This window comes from Phoca vitulina, unplaced genomic scaffold, assembly GCF_004348235.1.
Source record: "Phoca vitulina isolate PV1807 unplaced genomic scaffold, GSC_HSeal_1.0 scaffold24, whole genome shotgun sequence".
Taxonomy (NCBI): domain Eukaryota; kingdom Metazoa; phylum Chordata; class Mammalia; order Carnivora; family Phocidae; genus Phoca; species Phoca vitulina.
The window spans coordinates 13,068,666-13,093,728 of NW_022589727.1; the positions used below are offsets into that span (position 1 = coordinate 13,068,666).

The window sequence follows — 25,063 nt, forward strand, 5'->3', positions numbered from 1 at the left end:
TCCTCCCTCCAGGAACATCAATTTAAACAACTGCGCATAGAAATACCTTCATAGGAGCCAAGGATTCCAGGTGAGGGGTTGCAGTACCTGGGCGAAGAACAGAAATAACAAAGTGCACACTGAGGAGGGCAGGAAAGAAAGATTCACATCCCCTCCTCCCTCCTCCCAAACCTGGCAGCCCCACGCACTCAAGGGAGGACAGTGAAGTGATGACTGCGCACGGACCCCAAAGCCGGTCACCCCATTAACAGGCCAACTCCCAAGGCCTTGGGTGGCTCCTGGTGGGCTCCCACAAACCCGGCTCCTGCTCACCTCGGTGCCTCCAGCTGCTTCCGCAATCCTGGTGGTGTCCTGGGCAGCAGGCTTCCGGCTCTCTGCGCGCCTTACGGCAACACGGCATTAACGCTCTCCCCCGCGCCTTACGGCAGACGTCCTGGACACCTGGCTCTCCTTGGACTCCCGGGAATCTAGGCGTAGGCTCTTCTTGGTGTCTGCTGGCACCCGGCGGGTCCCGAGGCAACAAGCTCCCGTCCGGCTTTTACCAACCCAGGTCTCCCAGCTCCAGCTACCCCAGGCGGCTCCTACGGCTTCAGGTGACTTCCTCAGCTCGGGCTCCCAGAGCGTGCCTTGAAGGCAGGCCCCAGCCCACACAGGCATGGGCTGAAGCAGCCCCATATGGGCCCCAGGCGTTTTCCTCGGCACCGGGCTCTCTACGAGCTCCTGAGAACCCAACCCCTTGGCTTTGGTGGCTTCCTCAGTTCCAGGCTCCCAGAGAGCCCGTGAATGCAGGCCCCCAGCTGACCAGGTCACTGGCCGGCTCCCGCACCCCCAGATGGCGCTTTCATGCCCAGGCGGCTGCCTCAGCACCAGGCTCTCATTGAGTTTCCGGAAGCCCAGTTGCTGGGTCCACTTAAGTGCCTGTGGCTCCCTCAGCTCCTGTGGACCGATGCTCCCAATGGCCCCCTGTGGACCCAGAGTCCAGGCTCACCCTATCTGTTCTTAGTGCCTGGTTGACGTCTGTGGGCGCAGAATCTAGGTCCCAGGTCCATCACAACAGACTCAAGTGCCAGGCCCACCCCAGTGAACCTAGGCTCCAGACCTGCTTCTGCATGCCCAGGCATCAGGTTGGACCACCTGCGGACCCAGGCACCAGATCCACCTGCCTCAGGACTCCAACAGCAAGTCCACCTGTGGACACCACCAGACTCTTTAGAGGGGCTGACCAGTGAAGGGCTTTGCCTGCAAAAGCCAGTCTATAAAAACTGGAAGAGGTACCTACATCCTCCAATGTGCAGACACCAACACAATGCCATAAGGATCATGATTATCATGGAAACATGACACCACCAAAGGAAACCAATAAAACTCCAACAATTGATCCCAAAGAGACGGACATCTATGTATTGTCTGAGGAACTCAGAATAATCTCCTTAAGGAAATGCAATAAACTATTATCCTTTAATTTACTATATTTGCTGCTGGTGGACAGGGATTTTGATAGCTTCTACCATACTAGTTCTGCCAAACTTGCCTGATACTGTCAGCAGAACTCCCATTTGACCCACCGGAGAAGTGAGTCTGCCTGATCTGGGCTATCTTCTGTTGTTGGTTTGGAGATTGGGAAATGCCAGTCCTGGGCTGTCGCCTTCTGCTGTGGTGTTGTTCCAGTCCTCAGGTATCTCCGTAACAAAATGAATTCACCTTCATACTACTTTTCACTGTTCTCCTTTGGTTTTCTCTTGTGTTCTTTCTAGGCCTTACAGTTGTATTTGAGTCTTAATTATTTTGTCCTGACCAGAAATCCTCAACCACTTCTTTGAGACCTTCCTACTAAAGATTAATATATAAAATTCTGCCTCCTTTTGTATATATGTTTGCATACACAGCTAGCTAGAGGAAAAGTAAATAAGATGTAAATAACGACAACAAACAAAAAACATGGATTACTGAGACTTAGATGACAAAAAAAAAGTAATAGTTTTATCTACAAGAACATTAGGAAACATTCATTTCCTAATACATACTGAGATTTGTTTCTAACTCCAGTTTTTAATATTGGTGAAATTCAGAACACACTTTTGTATGTTTTGGGAATGCTTTTGTCAATGATGTGTTGTTTTCAAGTGTTCTATGGCTAATATTACTACAGGAAGAAAATTTTCTCTCATTAAAGTGTATTTTAGACAAAATTTTTTAAATGAAGAAGTTAATGTCACCAGGACTATTACTTGGATTCATAGATATTTGTTCAATAACCAATGGTGTAGTTTAAGGACTATAAACTGCTTATCATTAAACTACAAAGATATATCAAGGCTTTTATTTATCTAACTAAGCATGATTACTAAGAGCTCAGTATCACATTTTATTCTCTTTCAGCACCATAGGTACAATATTTCATGGTTTTCAAACTCTCTTAGCCTGATATTCAATTGTGTAAGAAGTCCCTGTTTACGATGAGAAGCACTTATGCTATGCTTTGAGTCCTTTCATAAAGCTTCTTTCTGTAAAGATTCTGTTCTTTTGAGCCAAACTTTAAAATTCTAGGAATTTTCCTGGTAGGGTATATATATGTCAAATCCATCTCTATTTTTATCACAATAGCCAAACTGAACAATAACTGTGTTTCTTATTTGTTGATCCTCCTTACTGTATGTGCTGGAAATCTCTTACGTACTTTGTAGCTAAGTTGGAGGGGATTCTAAAATATGAAACACTTACATAAAAATAGTCAGGGATGTAAGTTGAGTAGAGTCCTTATGAGGGAGACATAAGCTTGCCCATCAGCTCTTTCTAGGTGTATGATAGTACTAACCACTTATAGTAAGTGTAGTAACTGAGAGATCAAATCCTAACAGTGCAACTGGATAATCTCTAAGAAATTCAGACTCACACAGAGCACTAACAACATTGTCGAAACAATTGAATCCAATTACAGATGTCTGTGCTGTCATCCATCGTATCTATTCTGGGGTTTCAGAAATTATTAATAACTACACTAGCTATCTTCTCAGAAGAGAGGAAAGTATAATAGGGGAAAACAGAATAGTGCAGTACATTTTCAAATTAATACTTACACATGGATAATGTGATGGTGGACTTCTACAGCAATCCAACGAATAGCTGATCTTACATGCCTTAAAGGCTTGTTCCTCTGAGAGAGATAGCAGTCCAATCACTTGATCTATTTTTGCTCCAACTGCCTTTTCCCAAGAATGTGACTTAGCAAAGCAACAGGGTCGCTGAAAGGTGATACACATTTTATTCAATGACTTTGAATGGAGATGCTGCTTTGTACAGCTTCTATAAGGTCCAAGCTGTAATTAAAAGTTCTCAAACTTCCTCAACTGTCTTTAGGAAGAGGGGTTCTTTGTAGGCTGCAATTATAGAATCCATAGTATGCATCATACATTTTGTACAGTTGACTACTGGTTGAGGCAGTAGCATGGCAAAATCAAATTAATTAGCACACATAAACATTTGTAGTAGTGCCTGGCATATAGTATGCAATAATAAAAAAAAAACTTATTTTTAATGATACCAGCCATTTCCTTTTTATCTCAGCCAGGCAAAAATCAACCAGAGAGAATTATTACAACAAAAAGAAAAACAGTAGCAATAACAGCAACTGAGTAAAATACGGACAAAATATACCCCCAATAAATTTTAGAGTCAAGAATTAAAACCAGTCTATCTGATCCTAAGGCTCATACATATAAACATTTTGCTATTTTGTATGCAGGACATGCTAAACTTATCAACTGCTACTCCCAGAAGTTTGAAGAATTTTGCTTCCAGTTGATCAGTAGCTGTTACATGTTAGTCATAGACTAAGAGAAGAAAATATAGGAATGCAGGAGACTATGTCATGCATCAAGCTGAGAGAGCTAACACTAGCAGCAATTTTTTAAAATACTTCCTCTGCTGGCTTCTCAGAATACAGAGCTACCCAAATCAGTGGGGTTAAAAAACACAAATCTCTGCTACTGAACAGGGGGAGAAAAAAGGAAACTTTACTATGAGAACAATAGTGGCAAGACTGTCTCTGCTTACTATCATACTTGATACAAATAATTTTTCACTTATTTTTCCCTAATCCTTATACCGATACAAATTTAATTTGTACACAAATACATCTAAAACAAGTTTTCAGATTATCTTTTTCTAAAATCCTGAAATATTTAGAATTATGATAAATGCTAATATAATAAAAAATCATAGTACCAATTATGCAATGTTTTTTGTTTTGATTAGAGCATATCATTTAAATATACAAGAGCAAATTCAATGATAGGTTCATGAAGATCCAAAATAAACTTATTTAGGCCATATACACATGCACACTATGGTTTTTCTAAAGCTTTTTTACTATACTTGGTATTGATACCAGTGAAAAATTTCAATCATTTATAAGGACATTTGTATGTATTTATAAGGAGAACCAAAAGATGCTTATTGTTTCAAACACCATCAGTACAGCCATCTGAGTTTATTCTGGAACCCTTTCTAAAATCTTGATAAAACTCAGAAATCACTAATATTCACAGCACTATCAGAAATCATTTTGCAGAGAGTCAATTTCACTTATTTGAGTGAGTCAGTTCAGTTCAGTAAGTCAGTTCACTTATTTGCGGAACATAAGGAATAGCATGGAGGACATTAGGAGAAGGAAGGGAAAAATGAAGGGGGAAAAATCAGAGGGGGAGACGAACCATGAGAGACTGTGGACTCTGGGAAACAAACTGAGGGTTTTAGAGGGGAGGGGGGGATGAATTAGCCCAGTGATGGGTATTAACAAGGGCACGTATTGCATGGAGCACTGGGTGTTATACACAAACAACAAATCATGGAACACTACATCAAAAACTAATGATGTCCTGTATGGTAACTAACATAACATCATAACATAATAATAAAAAAAAAGAAATCATTTTGGCATTCTACTTATCATCAGTGTTACAGAATTCATTCCATTGAGATAGTATGACTTAACTGATCACTCTCATTACTAAAGACCCATGGTTTGTCCCAAGAAATGGAGAAAACCCTCAGTGTGAAACAAAGTAGAGCGGAATGCACACTTTGTGGATTAATTATTATCAGCAATAGGTTCTATAGCAACCACAGTGTCAGCAATCACAATCTTGAGCTAAATGCCCTTACACCTCCTTTTCCACCATCAGTCCTTCCACTTCATCAGCTTTTCAGAGACGGAAACCTCTACAAATAACAAAAATATGGGAAGACTTCCTTGACATACCCTGGAAATGGAAGTAAAGTGCTGTAGGCCAAAGTGGAGACAGGGAAAACCCAACTAGTACCACATACAGGGAATTGAGATTTTTCATGTCCTCACTCCTGAATGTCAGGGAACTAGATGATGAGGGTATGAGGAGATCCAACATCAGTCCCAAAGAGCTGAAATGATAGAATGAACACTAGACTTTAGAAATATGACTAAGATATTTGCATTTCAATCTGGCCTTAGCCTCTCTAACTATGGTCGAAATACTAGAAACTGAAAGGGAAGTAACATCCTTGTTCTTACTATTGGCAAAATGAGGTCCATTCAAATAAAAATACCAGAGATAAAGAATGATTTAATTTTCAGCATGATGTGATAGACCAAATCAGAGCATATCAATTCAGGGCATATCAGAAATTATTGATTAAAGAATTTCATTTTAGAAATTGTTTTTGTCATTCTTAATATAAGGAAAAAAAATCAATTCATATGTTTCCAGATTAGAGTATCTTAAAGGGAAGACCTAGATGAGATAAAAAAGAAATGAATAATATCATTAAACATGAAAGTTTCCATTACTGCTTACTGTATCACAGGTATTATTAAAAATATTTATATTTATTAGTTAATGCTTATTATGTCAGTTGATTTGATCAGCACAAATAAATCTGTGGTCTAGGTATTATTATTCTCTTTTTTAAAGATTTTATTTATTTGAGAGAGAGAGAGGGAGAGAGCTCAAGCAGGGAGGCAAGGCGGAGGGAGAGAGAGAAGGAGAGGCAGACTCCTGTGCACAGATGGAGGGAGGCACCATCACCAAAAAAAAGTTTATTATCTTCTACTACAGCATTAGCTCTGTAGAATAGTTCTAGTCAGTCACACAGCTCTTGAAGGATGCTCCTTTTAGAAGTACCTCTCTTCAGGGAAGATTAGTCAGTTTGGTCATATATTTCAATGGTATGTTTCCCCATACTACCTGAAAATTTTGTTTCCTTTTAGCACAATATATAAATTCAGACTAAATAATATGACATAATACCTTTGGTGGTAAAGTATACTGTCTAGAAATAGCATGTGTCTTTTCAATAATGTATGGGAACCATGTCTCTAGCCATCTGAAAACATTTTTGTATGCGTTGTGTGGCCAACTTATACATTAGATTTTGTTAGCTCATTAAGAAAACTTCTTTATGGATTATATAAACAAATAGCTCTTGTTTCCTTGGATATGGATATATTTTATATATATATAATTTCTTTGGATATGGATATATTTTAGATTTATGCTATTATAATTTATTATCATGATCAAAACACAATGGTATTGTAACTCAGTGCCATTCTGTAAAACAATTACTTATTATAGTTCTTTGAGCAGAAAGTGATTTTTAAGTAATGATAAGATTCTCTTTTATGCCTTTAGAATGTGTGACTCAGATAAGGTTACACTAGTTTTTTCAAATACATTCAGATTTAAAATAAATGAAACAGAAATTAATATTAGCAATACTTTTTATTAGTATTAGCCAATATAATTGTATGGGATAATGTTCAATCGTAGCAGTCACATCATGGTGGTAATTCATTTCTTTGAAATATTTCTTTAAAATATTCCATTATAATCACGAGTTATTAATAATTCTTTATTTTTATAATCTCTGAATTTAAGGAATGAATCATATCACCTTCATTTGTAAATTATCTTATGTGTCCCATCCAGCCTCTCATTCATAGAAGAACAAGCTGAGAGCTAGGAATCTGTTTCTCATCCAAGAGTAAGATTGTCACTATATGTAGATACATAGATTGATTGATTTTATATCTATTTATCATCATCATTTTTTTAAACAAAATGCTACTGAATTGTCATCCTAGAATATAAGCATTTAGTTAGTTTTTAACCATTATTTTAAATATTCTAACTAATGAACTATTTCACATTAGTGCTGAAAGGATTATATTTGTTGGTTTTATGGCAGACCTCATTAAAGGGAAACCTTGGATTGATATTTCTTACTAGATCTGTAATGCTAAAGGTAGAAGCTAACATAGTCTGTCAGACACTGCTTGTCCTTATTGGTATTTTAGAAAATTTGCCATGTTGTTTAGGGAAGTAGCCAAGAAAGAGACGTGGAAGACAGTAATTTCATCAGTAAATCTCCATGCTTTGTGGAATGTTCTTTTAAAGTGTTTTTGTTTACTGGGTGTTGTCTACAAAAGTTTTAATTAGTTGTTGGTATAAAACCTACTGTAGAGGTTGTTAGAGGCTTTAGAGAAACAAAGAGAGAGAGCAAGAGAAAGACAGATAGGTTGGCTATTTAGTTCTCTCCACACTGTTCACTCAATACACATGAGCTAAAAAGGAGTCATTCACTGTTCTGTGGTTTTCACTCTCCTAGAGTTTGAAAACTCTTTTTTCCAATTTTGGCAATTTCATCACTTATATGTGTCCATTAAGTTTGCTTGAAAGTTCTAGATAATGATAGCTACTTTTAAGATCAATACAAAAAATTCTACTAAGGCCAAGTATATTTAAAAAATAATTTTGTGATAATCCTATCTTTAGCACTTCCCCGAGCTAGAAGAAATGCCAGCTGTGTTCAGTGCAGGCAGTTCCTGATCTGCCCTGCCTATGGCAAGAACTAAGTGGACCATCAGCTTTCACCCAGGATTAGTCACAGTGTCATCCTGAGTACTTCTGTTAGTGAGTTGTGTACTTTCCAGACAAAAAGAAGTGGTAGTAAGGTCTTGGCTCCCTTCTGTTTACTCATACAAGGCTTTTGTGTTTGTTTTATTATCTCATACTTCAATTTGTTGCTAGCAAAATATATTTCTGTTTTTAATTCTTATTTGCTTTACTGTGTGATCTAAATATAATATCTAAGTTTTCACTGTTCTTCACCTTCAGGTTGCTGAATTCTCAGTGTACTTTAAAAAATGGTTGCATGTCCTCTGTGAATAAGCATGACCATATTGCTGTCTACTGCAAGTGAGTTTTTATCCTGCAGTAGTTGAGTATTGGAGTCTGCCCAAACCAAGCTTAAATTCAACTTGCTTTTTTTTTTTTTTAAATCAGCTAAAGTATTTTAATTTCCATTCACCATCTGTAGGCTTGAACCTTTAAGCTATCTTTACACAAGGGGCACCCTACCGTTAAGTCATTTTATCAAACTCCCCTCTGTCTAGGCAAACTTTATTCTCAAATCTCAAGCTTTATTCTAGGCAAGCTTTATTAGCAAATTAAAATCCTAAAATGTCTAGATACACCTGTAAGAATTATAGTTATCTACCTGGAAAGTAAATCATTGAATTTTGTTTTACATTCTTACAAAGTGATTTTTTTTACCATTAATTTCAAGTTGTAAATTTAAGTATCTCAGACCAAGTAATATGGATAGGTTTGATTAATGAATAGGTTTTACTCTTAATTACAATATTTTATATTGCCCCTTACTGTTTCACATGTATTCCTCCCCCTGCTGTCAGGTCATATGTGTCCTGAGGGCACATCCCATGTCTTTTATCTGGTTAGTTGGTACATTGTGAAAATGATGAGACTGTGCATTAATTTAGCTCAAAACTCTATATTCCTTTTGTCTTCTCATTTTCTAGTATGGTGTTTGTCACATCATGGGGTGGGGATTCAATAAATGTTTGCTGGTGAATATTAACATAAATAATTGTCGCATTATTTTGAAAGGGAATCGTTTGCAGTAGAGGAGTAAATTTAATTTACAAACTCACATAAGATAAACTTGCCATAAGTGAATGAAATTTATAAGAACTTCTAATGAAGTTAAAAGATCAAAAGGATTATCATTTATAATGAATATGCAAAGAATAAAGTTAGAATACCTACTAGCGAAATAGAAATTGTCTATCATTTTCTTCTGATACATATTTAAAATTATTTTAACTTTAAAATACTTTGAAGCTAATTCATTTCTCTGTTTAATATAATTTAACAATGAATTTTTTATTTTTAATATTTCCATAACTCTGTTCTGCAATAGCATGCTTTGAATTACAAGTGATTTCTAAACTATAATTACGATGTCTTTGTTCTTTTATGTTAGCTTTCCTAATACCTTCAAATTACATAAATTTATGTGAAAAGTCATATAAAATTAGTCATATTATTAACATAGTGATTATTTTTAAGTTTTTAATTATATGAGTAGTAATCCTATAGAATCAATATATCAGGAGGGTTATTATAATACAATTTAAAATTGAGGTGAAATCAGCTTATTTATGCCTAATATATGATTAAAGAATTTGACAAAACTAATTAGTAACAGTAGAATTTTCATCCTTGAATAACATGGATAATAATCAAGATTCTCCATTTCAGTCTTGAATATAGAAATGGCCTAGTAGTTATTTGGTTCTTTTCTCTTTTAAGATAAGACACTAAAGTTTACTAGCTGACTCACATATACAATTTCATTTGATTAACACCTCAGTTTGTATGCTGGATATGCATAGGAGTTATGTTTTATTTTACAGCTGAGATAAGCAATATCACTTGGTATAAGGACAGGTAATTTTTGGTTATATTTATATTAATTGCAAAAAACTTTAGTGTTTAAATATATTTACAGTCCATTAAAGAGAGTGAAGTTATGCATTACATTTAACAATGATATTTACATGATGAACAATACAAGTTATGGGTCAATTCAGTTCCATTGGATAGTACGCTACTCTGCCTATGTGAGATTGGAAGAAATTACCTTAGCCTTGTTAATAATTTTAAATTTACTTAACCAGATACATGTAGAGTACAGTGCCTTATACATAATGGGTGATCTACAAGTGTGTGATACTGTTAGAAAATTGAGTTCTTGATATTCTGAAATGATTTGTATATTCCAAACAGTAGAGAGTATTGATTACTGATTTCCAGAGTAACAAAATGCCATAAAATTGTTATTTCAGCACATGTAGTAAATTACTTCCAAGGACACTGATACTGAAATCCATGAAGTCAAAATAATATGGAAGATAAAGGAAAATATTTCCTTTATCTTCCATTTCTCATTCCAGCCACTACCATTTAGCTCTTGATTTAAATATTCCCTTTAAGCTATATATAGAACTAACTACAGACTGTTTAGAGTAGCATAGTGAGATGTGAATGAGTCCATATAGAATAAATAGTATAATAGGCAAATAATGGGTATGTTATCTGTGAGGAAAGTGTTGACAGGTGGTCTGTGATTCCACCATTAGCTTCAGGAAAATCTTTGATTAAATCATTCTTGCAACTAACTCCAATGGATTTATAAGAATATGTTAGGTCTGAGAAAAATGCTCTGTATCAAAAAAGAACATGGAGTTTATTTATGACTGCTTATTGAAAAAGCAGTAATTGATAAGTTACTGATAACTAATGATACTGAGCTGCAATAGAAAATAGGTACTATTCACACACTTCTGAGGAAATGTAAAAATTCAAGGGATGCTGAAGTTTATTATTTTCCTGAGCTAGAGATGGTCTGCACCCTACAAGCTTTGTGACTTGTAACCTTACGCATGACTTGTACAAAGTGGAGGACATTAGAAGCTGTGCCTGAGAGTCACCAGAATTTTGCAATGCTATTGCTACTCTTGTGATTACTAACTTTAAATCCTCTGAAGAGGTAGATAAACTTGTCTGAGCTAAAACTTTTTGTGTCTAATGCATCTAATCTTCAATCTCAACCCAAGGCTATTATTGCTGATAGATCAGAGTGTTCAGTACATCATCATGCAAATTCTCCTCAGTATTATAGTTAGCTAGAATATTTCTTTGTCCAAATAAAGTATTACAGGGATTTGTAAATGTGGGAGGATGTAGTCTGGTTTACAATTTATAAAAACTGAAATAATCAGTAATTCACAATGCATTTGCAAGAATGGTTTTCAGTAAACTAGGTATTAGACAATGAAGTACAGAGTATCCCTAAAAAATGGTAAACAGGTTCAGCCCTATCAATTCTCAGCTTCCTACCTTGAGATTGACTTTAGGTGGCTATGTGAGGATGGCACACAGGCAAAGCGCTGCATACTCCCTGACTGAAGAGACAAAGCTGAGAATCTGTGGATACCAAAGTGTCTAAGGTTTTTTGGACAGAGAACTGGAGAGCAGAGAGGGAATGCAGTTATGGAGAAGAGTGCTGTCAAATATTCAGGTAATTACATATCGACACATGCATATGAGGCAAGCTTAAGAACTATGAGTTAACAGTTCCTGGATGTCACACAGGTCCAAGAAAAATACCTGTTCCTACTAGTCTAAATGGAAAGCCTCATGACCTATAGGGCATTGGATAACATAATCAGAAGTGTCTTACTTTAGCTTCACTTATAGTGAGCATAGCAAAAGATACAGAGATGTTAAATCACTATGTTGTACACCTGAAACTAATGTAATGTTGCATGTCAAATATACTGAAAAACAAAAACAAAAAAATAAGAAATAAGCAAAATAAGTGTTTTACTTTAACATTGGGGAATAATTTTTCCTAGGTTAAGTAATGCTCTGGTATCAATAAATATTAAAAGAAATTTCTGAAAAGATGGAAACTACGTAACTGCATTCCAGAATCAAGTTCAAGAAAATTTATGGTAATTAAAAAAATCCAGCACCCAACAAGATATTCATAATATCTGGTGTGAAAAAACAGAACAAACAAACATGCAACCAACAAAAAATAAGCAGGCAGGGAAAGAGCAGGAAAATACTATCCATGACAAGGAGAAACACAAGTAAAGTAGAAATCAATTTGGAAATGACACAACTATTAGAATTGACACAGGATATTAAAAACAGGTTATTAAAAATATTTTTATATATTCAGAAAGTTAAATATGGACATGTACATTATTTAAAAGATGGAAATCAACTTTAAAGAAATTAAAACTACAATTGTTGAAATAAAAAAGAGATCAAGGATAGAGTGGGTATTGTAGAATAAAATACTAGTGATCTTGAATACACAGCAATACAATCCAAATGAAATCCACAGTGAAATACACAGAGAAGATGGGGTCAAAACCAAAAACAAATAGACAACCAAACAAAAGTAGATAATAAAGCTATGGGGAAACTTCTAGGGTCCAATACACTTGTGATTGGAAACCCCAAAAGCAGAGGGACAAAAATATCTGAACAATAATAGCTATCATTCAAATTTAATGAAAAGTATAAACCTAAAGTTCCAGAATGCTCAACAAACATCAAGTACAACAAACATTATTAAAATCACACAAAGGCACATCATAATCAAAGTTCTCAAAATAGTGATAAAGATAATAGCTCAAAGTCATCAGAAATAGAAGATACTCTAGTACAGAGTATCAAAGATAAATATAAAAGGTTTCTCAGTGGAAGCAATGCAAGTGAGAAGATATTACAACAACATCCCAAAGTATTTAAAGAAATAATATTACCAATCTAGAACTTTTAAGTGAAAATGTCATTCAAAAAAAGTTGAAATAGATTTCTCTGGCTTACACAAATCAAGATAATCTCTAACCAGCAGAACTGAATTACTTCAGGTAATTCAAGTAAAGGAAAATTATACCACAGCGAAATATGTATCTATACAAAGGAACAAAGAGCACAGGTAATTATATGTGTAAATATATAACATTTTTGTTATTATTTAAATATTTTCAAAGATAATTGACTTTTTACATAAAAATAATAAAGAACAGTGCAGGATTTATAACACTTAATGAAATAGTAATGATAGCATAAAGTTTGGTTGGGAGTAAATGGAAGTATAATACTTTAAATTTCTTACACTAAAGATGAGATATTAAAAAATCACTTGAAGAGAGACTGTGATAATTTCATGACATCTACAATAAAGCCTAAATCAACAAATAAAATACTAAATCACATATTATAAATGTGTAATAAATTTAATGAAAAGCATTTTAAGGGGAAATTTATAGCACTAAAATCCTACATTGAAAGAGAACAGATAATCTTAAATCAATTATCTCAACTTACACCCTGAGTAACTAAAAAAATGAAAAGCAAATAAATCCCAAGGTAAGTAAAAGAAAGGAATTATTAAAAGCCAGATGCTAAGTCAATGAAATAGAAATTAAAACAAAAACAGAGCAAATCAGTATTTTTAAAGCTTATGTTTTGTGAATATTAATAAAATGGGTAAACCTTTAGCTGGAATAATCGATGAGTAATAGGGGACAGTACCAATCTCAGGAATGAGAGGGTGACATCACTACAAATTTTATAAATATTAAAAGGATCATAAAGGAATGATATTTATGTAGATAGATAAAATAGATCAATAAAACAGACTAGGCAGTTCAGAAATACATACAGATTTAAATGGGCAATTGATTTTTCACAAATGTGAAGGTGTGATGTGATTGAAAAAGGATGGTCTTTTTTATTTTATTTTATTTATTTGAAAGAGAGAGAGCACACAAGTGGTTAGTGGTGGGGGAGGAGTAGAGTGACAAGGAGAAGCCGACTCTCCTCCCCACAGAGGGGCTCAGTCCCAGGACCTCAAAATCATGATCTGAACTGAAAGCAGATGCTTAATCGACTGGTCCACCAGTTGGTTAAAGACCATGAAAGGATGGTCTTTTCAACAAATGGTTCTGGAAAAGTTGGATGTCCATATAAAAAACAAAGAAATACACGCAAAAAGAACTTTGATTCACACTTGTACTATATGAATAATTAACTAAAACCAGATTATACACAAATTATAAAAATTTTAGAAAATATTTATGCCTTTGACAGGCAATTCTTAGATACATAATCAAGATTCATTAACAAAATGATCATTTAGACTTCATAAAAATATAACTTCTGCTCTTTGAAATGCACTACTAAAAAATAAAAGGACAATAGCTAGAGAGAACATCTTTGTAAAGCATTTATGTGGTAAGGTTTTGCATTCAGACTATATAAAAGAGTGCTCAAAACTGAGCAATAGAAAATAAAACAAAATTTTTTAAATGGACAAAAATTTTGAAAAGACACTACCAAAGATGTACAAATAGCTAATAGTACATGAACAGATGTTCATTGTCATAGAAGAGAAATCTAAGACTACAATGAGATGCCACTACACATCTATTAGAATGGCAGAACTTTAGTAAGATTGTGGAAGAATTGGAAATTTTATACACAGCTGGTGGAACTGTAAAATGGCAAAACCACTTTGAAAAGCAATTTGCTTGGATTTAATTTTTTCTGTCCTTATTGTAGTGGCTAAAATCTCCATTTTAATGTTGAATTGGACATGCTGTGCTTCCTGGTCTTAGGGGAAAAGTTTTCAGACTATTACCAGCTATAGTTTTGTTGTTGTTGTTTGTTTAGTTTTTTTGTAGCTATTCTTTACAAGGTTTAGCGAATTTAATTCTATTTTTAATTTTTGTTTCTTTTAAGAATATTGATCAGAAATAATAGTTGGATTTTGCCAAATGCATCATTGAGTAGCTCCTACAGTTTTCTATCTCATCAGTTAATATGGGATACATTGATTTTCTAATGTTAAACCAACCTTGCTTTCCTGGGATAACCCCACTTTATCATTAAATATTACCCTTTATGTTTCTTATTGTAGTCTAGTTGCTAAAATGATATTAAGGATTTTTGCATCTATGGTTATGAGTGAAATTTTGTATATTAAAATTGCTTTTTTCGTCTTTAACCACCTTATTTTGGTATCAGAGTAACAGAATGAGATGAGAGTACTTCTACACTTTCAACTGGAAGATTTTTTTTCCAGAAATTATATTATTTTAGGTATTTTTTTCATAAATACTTCACAGGTGAAGTCAGCAGTCCCTAGACGTTATGTGTTTTTGCTGTTGTTTTTGTTTGTTTTGTTTTGTTTTTGAAAGGTCTTTAATTACATTGTAAGTGCTATTCTAGTTATCATTTTTGTCTTAAGTGAACTTTGGGAATTTGTATTTCCTATATAATTTGCTCATTTTATATAACTTATTTAATCTAGGAAATAAAGTATTTTATAACATTCTCCCATCTTTTTAATATCTGTAAAATCTGTAGTCATGTCACCTCTCTTCTTCCTAATAGCAATTTTGAGACCCTCTGAGGCCCATGAAAATAGGTCTCTATTAAAGGATCATGCCCTTCTTTTTCATCTTTACAGTCATATTCCATCCCTTCATCATATCAACCCTTACTTTTGTACATATATAAGTTTTTCTTTCTTTAAAATTTGGGGAGGCACTTTCTTCTAACAGACCAAAATACACCCAAAATCTAGTGTGTGGCACTGATCTATGCACCAGCCTGATCATATTTGATCATATTCTGTTTTGTTTTTTTTTGTTGTTCTGTTTTTGTTTGGTTTTATCTTTTTCTTTTTCTTTTTTCTTTCTTTCCCTTTCTTTTTCCCCGGTTTCAGGTCTTTTCTGATTGTTTTGAGTATATTTTCTGGGGACATTGTTACCCTGTTAGCATTTTGTTCTCTCATTCATCTGTTCTCCTCTGGACAAAATGACGAGACGGAAAAAATCACCTCAACAAAAAGAACAAGAGGTAGTACCAATTGCCAGGGACCTACTCAATACAGACATTAGTATGGTGTCGGATCTAGAGTTCAGAATCATGACTTTAAAGATACTAGCTGGGCTTGAAAAAAGCATGGAAGTTGTTAGAGAAACCCTTTCTGGAGAAATAAAGAACTAAAATCTAACCAAGTCAAAATCAAAAAGGCTATTAATGAGGTGCAATCAAAAATGGCGCTAACTGCTAGGATAAATGAGGCAGAAGAGAGAATCAGTGATATAGAAGACCAAATGATGGAAAATAAAGAAGCTGAGAAAAAGATAAACGACTACTGGATCACAAGGGCAGAATTTGAGAGATAAGCGATAGCATAAGACGAAACAGCATTAGAATAATTGGGATCCCAGAAGAAGAAGAAAGAGAGAGAGGGGCAGAAGGTATATTGGAGCAAACTATAACAGAGAACTTCCCTAATGTGGGGAAGGAAACAGGCATCAAAATCCAGGAGGCACAGAGAACCCCTCTCAAAATCAATAAAAATAGGTCAACACCCCGACATCTAATAGTAAAACTTACGAGTCTCAGAGACAAAGAGAAAATCCTGAAAGCAGCTCGGGAGAAGAGATCTGTAACCTACAATGGTAGGAACATTAGACTGGCAACAGACCTATCGACAGAGACCTGGCAGACCAGCAAGGACTGGCATGATATATTCAGAGCACTAAACAAGAAAAATATGCAGCCAAGAGTACTATATCCAGTTAGGCTGTCATTGAAAATAGAAGGAGAGATAAAAAGCTTCCAGGACAAACAAAAACTAAAGGAATTTGCAAACACAAAACCAGCCCTACAAGAAATACTGAAAGGGTCCTCTAAGCAAAGAGAGAGCCTAAAAGCAACATAGACCAGAAAGGAACACAAACAATATACAGTAACAGTCACCTTACAGGCAATATGATGGCACTAAATTCCTATCTTTCAATAGTTACCCTGAATGTAAATGGGCTAAATGCCCCAATCAAAAGACACAGGCTATCAGATTGGATTGAAAAAGAAGACCCATCGATATGCTGTCTGCAAGAGACTCATTTTAGACCCAAAGACACCCCCAGATTGAAAGTGAGGGGGTGGAAAACCATTAGCATTTACCATGCTAATGGACACCAAAAGAAAGCTGGGGTGGCAATCCTTATATCAGACAAATTAGATTTTAAACCAAAGACTGTAATAAGAGATGAGGAAGGACACTATATCCTACTTAAAGGGTCTGTCCAACAAGAAGATCTAATAATTGTAAATATCTATGCCCCTAACATGGGAGTGGCCAATTATATAAGGCAATTAATAACAAAAGCAAAGAAACACATCGACAACAATGCAATAATAGTGGGGGACTTTACAACCCCCTCACTGAAATGGACAGATCATCTAAGCAAAAGATCAACAAGGAAATAAAGACTTTAAATGACACACTGGACCAAATGGACTTCACAGACATATTCAAAACATTCTATCCCAAAGGAACAGAACAAACATTCTTCTCTAGTGCCCATGGAACATTCTCCAGAATAGATCACATCCTAGGTCACAAATCAGGTCTGAATGGGTACCAAAAGTTTGGGATCATTCTCTGCATATTTTCAGACCACAATGCTTTGAAACTAGAACTCAATCACAAGAGGAAAGTCAGGAAGAACTCAAATACATGGAGGCTAAAGAGCATCCTTACTAAAGAACGAATGGGTCAACCAGGAAATTAAAGAAGAATTAAAAAAATTCATGGAAACCAATGAAAATGAAACACAACTGTTCAAAATCTTTGGGATGCAGCAAAGGCAGTCCTAAGAGGAAAGTATATAGCAATACAAGCCTTTCTCAAGAAACAAGAAAGGTCTCCAATACACAACCGAACCCTACACCTAAAGGAGCTAGAGAAAAAACAGCAAATAAAGCCTAAACCCAGCAGGAGAAGAGAAATAATAAAGATCAGAGCTGAAATCAATGAAATAGAAACCAAAAGAACAGTAGAACAGATCAACGAAACTAGGGGCTGGTTCTTTGAAGGAATTAACAAGATTGATAAACCCCTGGCCAGACTTATCAAGAAGAAAAGAGAAATGACCCAAATCAACAAAATCATGAATGAAAGAGGAGAGATCACGACCAACACCAAAGAAATACAAACAATTATAAGAACATATTATGAGCAACTTTATGCCAGCACATTAGATAACCTGAGAGAAATGGATGCATTCCTGGAAATGTATCAACTACCAAAACTGAACCAGGAAGAAATACAAAACCTGAACAGACCTATAACCATTAAGGAAATTGAAGCAGTCATCAAAAATCTCCCAAGAAACAAAAGCCCAGGGACAGATGGCTTCCCAGGGGAATTCTACCAAACATTTAAGAAGAATTAATACCCATTTTTCTGAAACTGTTCCAAAAAATAGAAATGGAAGGAAAACTTCCAAACTGTTTTATGAGGCCACCATTACCTTGATCCCAAAACCAGACAAAGACCCCATTAAAAAGGAGAATTACAGACCAATATCCCTGATGAACATGGATGCAAAAATTCTCACCAAAATACTAGCCAATATGATCCAACAGTACATTAAAAGGATTATTCACCACGACCAAGTGGGTTTATCCCTGGGCTGCAAGGTTGGTTCAACATCCGCAAATCAATCAACGTGATATACAATACATTAACAAAAGAAAGAACAAGAATCATATGATCCTCTCAATAGATGCAGAAAAAGCGTTTGACAAAGTACAGCATCCTTTCTTGATCAAAACTCTTCAGAGTATAGGGATAGAGGGTACATACCTCAATATCATAAAAGCCATCTATGAAAAACCCACAGCAAATATCATTCTCAATGGGGAAAAACTGAGAGCTTTCCCCCTAAGGTCAGGAATGTGGCAGGTATGTCCACTATCACCACTGCTATTCAACATAGTATTAGAAGTCCTAGCCACAGGAATCAGACAACAAAAAGAAATAAAAGGCATCCAAATTGGCAAAGAAGAAGTCAAACTCTCACTCTTTGCAGATGATATGATTCTTTATGTGGAAAACCCAAAGGACTCCACCCCAAAATTGCTAGAACTCATACAGGAATTCAGTAAAGTGGCAGGATATAAAATCAATGCACAGAAATCAGTGGCATTCCTATACACCAACAACAAGTCAGAAGAAAGAGAAATTAAGGAGTCGATCCCATTTACAATTGCACCCAAAACCATAAGATACCTAGGAATAAATCTAACCAAAGAGGCAAAGGATCTGTACTCAGAAAACTATAAAATACTCATGAAAGAAATTGAGGAAGACACAAAGAAATGGAAAAACGTTCCATGCTCATGGATTGGAAGAACAAATATGGTGAAGATGTCAATGCTACCTAGAGCAATCTACACATTCAATGCAATTCCCATCAAAATACCATCCACTTTTTTCAAAGAAATGGAACAAATAATCCTAAAATTTGTATGGAACCAGAAAAGACCCCGCATAGCCAGAGGAATGTTGAAAAAGCAAAGCAAAGCTGGCGGCATCACAATTCCGGACTTCCAGCTCTATTACAAAGCTGTCATCATCAATACAGTATGGTACTGACACAAAAACAGACACATATATCAGTGGAACAGAATAGAGAGCCCAGAAATGGACCCTCAACTCTATGGTCAACTAATCTTCAACAAAGCAAGAAAGAATGTCCAATGGAAAAGAGACAGTCTCTTCAACAAATGGTGTTGGGAAAATTGGACAGCCACGTGCAGAAGAATGAAACTGGACCATTTCTTTACCCCACACACAAAAATAGACTCCAAATGGTTGAAAAACCTAAATGTGAGACAGGAGTCCATCAAAATCCTAAAGGAGAACACAGGCAGCAACCTCTATTACCTCAGCCGCAGCAACTTCTTCCTAGAAACATCGCCAAAGGCAAGGGAAGCAAAATGAACTATTGGGACCTCATCAAGATAAAAAGCTTTTGCACAGCAAAAGAAACAGTCAACAAAACCAAAAAGCAACCAACAGAATGGGAGAAGATATTTGCAAATGACATACAGATAAAGGGCTAGTATCCAAAATGTATAATGAACCTCTCAAACTCAACACCCAAAGAATAAAGAATCCAATCAAGAAATTGCCAGAAGACATGAAGAGACATTTTTCCAAAGAAGACATCCAAATGGCCAACAGACACATGAAAAAGTGCTCAACATTGCTCGGCATCAGGGAAATCCAAATCAAAACCTCAATGAGATATCACCTCACACCAGTCAGAATGGCTAAAATTAACAAGTCAGGAAACGACAGATGTTGGCAGGGATGCAGAGAAAGGGGAACCCTCCTACACTGTTGGTGGGAATGCAAGCTGGTGCAGCCACTCTGGAAAACAGTATGGAGGTTCCTCAAAAAGTTGAAAATAGAGCTACCATACAACCCAGCAATTGCACTACTGGGTATTTACCCCAAAAATACAAATGTAGGGATCTGAAGGGGTACGTGCACCCCGATGTTTATAGCAGCAATGTCCACAATAGCCAAACTGTGGAAAGAGCCAAGATGTCCATCAACAGATGAATGGATAAAGAAGAAGTGGTATATATATACAATGGAATATTATGCAGCCATCAAAAGGAATGAGATCTTGCCATTTGCAGTGATGGAACTGGAAAGTGTTATGCTGAGCGAAATAAGTCAATCAGAGAAAGACATGTACCATATGACCTCACTGATATGAGGAAGTTTTAATCTTAGGAAACAAACTGAGGGTTGTTGGAGTGGGGGGTGGGGTGGGAGGGATGGGGTGGCTGGGTGATAGACATTGGGGAGGGTATGAGCTATGCGGAGTGCTGTGAATTGTGCAAGACTGTTGAATCACAGATCTGTACCTCTGAAACAAATAATGCAATATATGTTAAGAAAAAAAAAGAAGAAGAAGATAGCAGGAAGGGAAGAATGAAGGGGGGGAAATCGGAGGGGGAAACAAACCATGAGGGACTATGGACCTCCTGTGTACACTAAGGGCTACCATACTCTAGATGGAGTGTTTTTGTGACTCCTTTTAAGGTAAGGTACCTGGGTTTGTAAATACGTTCCTTCTTAACTGAAAAGGGGACAGGGAAGAGTGGCAATCTCCTCTGATATTTTTAAAAAGTACCTGACTTAAAAATAAAATAATAAGCAAAAAGCAGAATCAGAACTATAAATAGAATAAACTGATGGTTGCTAAGGAGAGGGGGTGGGGGTTGCAAAAAATGAGTGAAAGGGGGAGGGAGATATAGGCCTCTGGTTACAGAATGAGTAAGTTACGGGAATGAAAAACAGAGCATAGGAATACAGTCAGTAATATTGTAATAGCAATGTAATGGGATAAATGGTAGCTATACTTGGGGTGAATGTAACATACTGTACAAACTAGTCAAATCACTAAGTTGTATACCTGAAACTAATACAACGTTGTGTGCCAACTATACTCAGAAAAAAAAAAAGTACTGACCTACAAGAAATAGTAAGTTTGTGGACCCTACAAATTACACCAGTTTAATGAAAGATATCAATTCTATTGTTATAACTTATACCAAACAAACAAAACTTCAAAAAGCTAGGGCCATGTCTAAAATAATATCTTCTCTCCAGCTCAAGTATAAGAAATAGAACCTGTAATTAGAAAGCTAGAAAAACAGCATGATAAAGAAGAGATGTTGACCTCTGACAATGGAGGGAGGATTTGACAAGGATTTGGCCCATTTTAGATTTGTATAAAATCTTAGAAAAAATATGAGTGCGTGATTCCTTTGATTCCTGTGACTCAACTCTGTTATTGTCTTAACTTCTGTATCTATATAGGCTAAATATTTTTCTGTAATAGGCATAAGTTCAGCTTTCTTTTCTGTATTTTTGGCATAGTATTCAAGATTCCTTTTTTTTTTTTTTGCTTACCTGTGGTGTCTTGCACTATTTTTGCATGGATCCTTCTGTGATTCAGATATTCATCTATTATATTTTCTAGGCATTTACAAGAGACTTAAAAATAATTCCCCACCTCAGAAGGTCCACATTCATTCAATATGTGGATGATTTATTGATAATGGATAACACTTTATACGTGCTTTAAAGAAGGTACTTTGGCTTTACTAAATTTGTAAAGGACATAAAGACTCTCTAGATAAATTGCAATGTGTCAAACTGAAGTTAAGTATTTGGAATATTTGTTATCAGCCAATGAATGAAAGACAGTTTCATCCTGGTCAGTCACTTTTACAAATAAAGCAGTCTACCACAAAGCAAGAAGGAAAGCAAACATATGAACCACTATAGTAGAACACTGAGATGGGGATTGGTGAATCCTGGTTTTTCTGTAAAGGCTGTGCTTTTCACTGAAATGTTACAGTGATACACCAGTACCTTTATTGTGGACAAAAGAGGCTGGAAAAGTCTTTCAAACTTTTAAAGTAACCACCATTTCCTTCCTATATTAATTGTTCCTAATTTTGATGAAATATTAAACCTTTCCTGTCGCAAGAACAAGAGAGCTGCTAGTGACCGTGTGCTTATTCAAATTTAGGCTCTGACTCTATGCCTATTGCTTGCTTTTATGTATTATTGGATTCTGTTGCTTTGGGCATGCCAAGATGTATATTAGTAGTAAAATTTGGCTCTCTTCTGATTGAAAAGGCTCAGGCTTTAACTCTGGGACATCTAACTTATTTAAATGTACCTCATGCTCTTACTGCAATTTTATAGGTTCATAAGGGCAACACTTGTCACTGTGCTGCCAGACTAGCTATGAGCAAGTCTTATTGGCTAATCCTAATATTATTTTAGGCAGTTGTAATCTTTTGAATTCATCTACTCTGTTGCCAGACCCTGACCATATCAGAATATGACTGCCTCATAGCCATAGACAACATACTCGACCACATCTGATTTCCCTAATTATTCTGATATTCCTAGTCCCAGTGTTGATTTACTACTGTTTGCTGGTGGATCTTGTGTGAGAAATACACTGGGATATATAAAAGCATCTTATGCAGTAGTCAGTCCTCATGAGGTATTTAAGTATTCTGTTTTCCCAAAGTAAATCAGCTCAAGTGATAGAACTCATAGCTATTACTCAAGTGATCAAATTAGGTAGCATTCTTAAGTTAATATCTATACTGAAAGTAAACATATATATTTGGGGTCTGTCATGCTATGGCCCAATTAGGAAGAATAGAGACTTTCTAATATCAATGGGAATTAAAATATCACATGGGAAAATAATGATTTATTAGTCATTGCCACTTCCTTAATGAATATATATATTTATATATATATCATTATGAAGCTTGTACCAGACAAAAAAAGAAATGCCTAAAAGAAATAAATGTGTAGACTAAGCTGTGAAAGGGCTGCTAAATTTTGTACTGAGGAAACTGAATCCCCACTACTTCTATTTAAGGACTGCTATTCACAGTTATAAAAATATATGACTTCTAAGGAATTAGAAAATTGGAAATCAAGTGGAACAGGGGAATGAGAATTACCTGGTAGTATTGTTCTTGTACCTAAATTTTTGTATATCTAAATGGCTTGTATAATGTCATTAAAAACTTCTTCAAACGAAAGGAATATGCTGAAAGACTTGGAATCTTACCATATTTATAATACGGATCAAATAATTCTCAAAACAATACAAATGTTTGCTGTTCATCAGAAAAATTCTTTATTGGTAACATATAAGAGGTGAAGGAAGCCTATTGAGGTCATTACCTGAGACATGGTACCAAATAGATTTTCTTTAGCTGGTGCCATCAGAAGGTAAGAAGTAGGGGCACCTGGGTGGCTTAGTTATTTAAGGATCTGCCTTCAGCTCAGGTCATGATCTGTGGGTCCTGCAATGAAGCCCAGTGTCAGGCTCCCTGCTCAGCGGGGAGTCTGCTTCTCCCTCTGTCTCAGACCTTCCTCCCCTGCTTGTGCTCTCGCTTGCTCCCTCTCTCTTTCTCTCAAATGAATAAATAAAAAAATCTTTTTTTTAAATTTTTTATTGTTATGTTAATCCCCATACATTACATCATTAGTTTTAGATATAGTGTTCCATGATTCATTGTTTGTGCATAACACCCAGTGCTCCATGCAGAACGTGCCCTCCTCAATACCCATCACCAGGCTAACCCATCCTCCCACCCCCCTCCCCTCTAGAACCCTCAGTTTGTTTTTCAGAGTCCATCGTCTCTCATGATTCTTCTCCCCCTCCGATTTCCCCCCCTTCATTCTTCCCCTCCTGCTACATTCTTCTCCTTTTTTTCTTTCTTAACATCTATTGCATTATTTGTTAAAAAAATCTTTTTTAAAAAAAGATAAATATTGTTAGTGAGAGTATGCATGATGTCTTCATGGCCAGAAGTTTTCCCATTAGTTAAAGCAGAAGCTCGAATGATAATCAAGTCCTTACTGAATTATATCATCCCACACATTAAAACTGTTTCCAGTGGCGGAAGTCATTTCACTTCCATTGTAATTCAGGGTCTCTGTATTAGCATACAAATATAATAACGTATCATAATTTTTATCATCTCCAGTCTTCTGGAAAAGTGGAATAGATGAACTATATCTCTAAGAATTATATTGCTAAATTATGTCAAATCATTGTAGCCTATGTTTTTTTACCACTGGTTTTATTAAGAATAAGGCCAACTTCCTCCAAATTAATGTTTGGAAGATCTACAGATTTAGGATTTAAACCTACCCCTTTCCCTGATATCATTAAGTATTCATAGGTAAAATAATTAAAAGGTTTGCTTATTTTCCTATGTTTATTTAACCATGGAGTAACCAGATGTTGGAAAAATCTCCTGAGGAAGTGTTTTATTGATATGGATCAGGAGACCAAGTCTACAACAAAGTGTTATAACAGAATGGATTATCACTGCACTAAGAAAGACCCTTGCTGATAACTCACTTGTTATCAAAGTGAAGAAGAAACTCAGCTGGAGACTGCTTTTGCATTTGAGACAGTACATCTGACTGGATGAGCTGCAGCTCCCTATAAGGGCTGTAAGGTTATACTCTCTAGGCTCTCTAACAGGGGAGCTGAAGAGGAAAGATTTTATAATGGACTTACTGCAGGCAAGATCAGTTTTGTTAGTTTTTGAAAAAAAATATTCTGACAGTAATTTGATATTTGATACTTATATTTCATATCTAAATATGGAGTTATAGTATTATTCCTCATTCTTTTATTTTTTATTATTTTATTTTATTTTATTTTATTTTATTTTATTTTATTTTATTTTATTTT

The 25,063-nt window shown here is 35.6% G+C and overlaps 1 long non-coding RNA gene across 1 annotated transcript in view; it reads left to right on the forward strand.

Moving 5' to 3' along the window:
* Positions 1 to 446: 446 nt before the first annotated feature.
* The window catches only part of LOC116642809, a 202,687-nt gene continuing 178,070 nt past the window's right edge, over positions 447 to 25,063 (forward strand). The window contains exon 1 of the long non-coding RNA XR_004301384.1: positions 447 to 1,675. This is a non-coding gene — a long non-coding RNA (uncharacterized LOC116642809). The remainder of the gene's footprint in view (positions 1,676 to 25,063) is intronic.